This window comes from Protomyctophum bolini, assembly GCF_963924005.1.
Source record: "Protomyctophum bolini genome assembly, chromosome: 3".
In the NCBI taxonomy this organism is placed as follows: domain Eukaryota; kingdom Metazoa; phylum Chordata; class Actinopteri; order Myctophiformes; family Myctophidae; genus Protomyctophum; species Protomyctophum bolini.
Window position 1 is genome coordinate 25,766,941 of NC_137864.1, and position 2,322 is coordinate 25,769,262.

Below are 2,322 nucleotides of genomic sequence, written 5' to 3' on the forward strand. Positions count from 1 at the left end.
GGGATCGCCCACGAGCTGTTTTTGTTTACATCCACTTGATGAGCACCACAGCATCATCTGTCAAGCAGGTTGGAAACAGATATTCACAGTTTCACGGCAACCTCCATTCCTGCCTTACGCCTGGTTTATTCGCAGTTGCGCCTCGGTGTCACGGGCAGAAAATAGCTGATTTCTGGAATGCTAGGAGTGCACTGATATTGGCAAAACCTGATTACAGGTGTTTCACTGCATACAGAGTGATCAGAGTTGCTACAGAGAAAGGTTTTGTGCGATCAAGTTGTGTGGAGCCAAGCTGGACTCCAATGCCAGAGTTTCTGCATAGACAAATATACAAAAACACATTGTTGACAGGGTTGGGTGAAACATCTTTCCTTTTCATGAATAATTGCGCCGTCTGACGATGTTTAAGCTGCGGTAGCCAATATTGCGATTGTGTTATTTTTCCTAATAATTTGAGCTGCTCTACCACACGCGTTTCTTTACTCCAGGGCCAAACATTGGCACTTAAGGCAGTTATTAACAAGCATTGTGATTGGCATACTGATTAGTATGTGATACAGTACTGTGTATATAATCATGGAGGTATGTGTGGAACATGTTTTCATGTACTTTTAGACAAATTCCTTTAGCAACTTCAATTGATTCAACAACATTTATCGAACTGTGGCTCTTCGAGGATAAAGAATCATTTTGGCTCTTCTCTTCCTCCCCACCTAGATCAAGATGAGTGTTTGACGGGTTCTCATCGGTGCAGCCGCCGTGCTCAGTGTGTCAACACAGATGGCTCCTACACCTGTCAGTGTTTGGAGGAGTACGCCGGTGACGGACGCACCTGCTGGCCCAGGAGAGCCCCACAGTCCAAGGTTTCCATGTACTTCCACTACAAACTGTCTAAGAGAACCAGGCCTGTACAGGCTGTACTGTCTAACCTCTAACACTGCCTGTCACAACACGCATGTGTGGCTTTCAAAATGACTTGTGTGACGCGCAACCTATACGTGTCACTGTGGGGTCAAGTTTTCCAAGTTGCAGTGGACCCTGTGGAAACAGACTGTTGAAGCTGCTTCAGTGGACAATTTATGAGGTTTTTTGAGGTAAAGGTCCTGGTAAACAGAGGCAAGGGGAGGATTCACTTAACTCACAGCATGCTACGAGCAGAGCAATGTTAAGAATCTGCCACACAACGGGAAGGTTTGTGGCCGTCATTTCTCTCGCTAGTCAGTTAGTCAACAAAGGCATGGCCCGGTTTACCGGCAACATTAGCGGTTACTGGTTGACTGTTTCATGTCAGTCAGAGAAGCCACTCATTTAACAAACATACTGTGAAACCTGACCACACTCTGTATTTTGCCTGTGTGCCCCGCCAGCCCAAATGGCCTGTGATGACAGGGACTTTTTCTTTGTTTCCCAGGAGGCAGGAGCCAGCCACACACACACACTCGCGCGCGCGAGCGAGCGCACACACACACACACACACACACACACACGCACGCACGCACACACACACACACACACACACACACACACACACACACACATACACACACACACACAATTGTGTGCGCAATTTCTGCACTTGCAGCAGGATTTCTCACCTACATTTCTCATTTACTTTGTTCAACAAATGTCAGTGAACGATACTGAGACACTTTATCTGTCATTAGTAATTTATTAAATATAGCCATGAATGTATTATAGCTTTGTTCATGCAAAGTGGTGTTTTGTGAGTGATTATACTTCATCATCAACCTTTGTTAATAAAAGGCTGACCTCTGGTGGATAGATAAGGAAAGCTGTCTACCTCCCCTCTCTTTTATTGTAAAGTTTGGCATTTTGATGTAATTCACAATGAACGAGCAGGCTGAGATTTGCTGCCTCGCCCAAAGTCACTGAGAGAATGTGGATGTTGGATGTGTGCTGGTGTAACAAAAACAAATTGTAAACGAATATTTACTTGACACTGGCCAGCACTTTGTTAAGCATTTCTCCTTTATAGCAATTCCCTGCATCTGGAAACATCTGGAAAGTGTGCAGCGCAACCACAGTCTTCTACTTTTGTCTATATAGCTTCAAAATCGTGACAGGGACTGACGTGTCTTGCTATTGTCAGCCTAATGTATGATGAGTCAATAAAGTGGCTTCACCCCCACACAGTCAGTGTTTTAACTCTGAGGGTGCAAAAATTGAACCGTAACGGTCCATTTGGCTATTTTGTACTCTCTGAGTTAAATTAACACTGACCATTTTAAAGTGCATCTTGTCCGTCCCCAAACCCACAGAGAGGTCGAACATTCGATTTGACTATTCCTCATAATGGCAGCT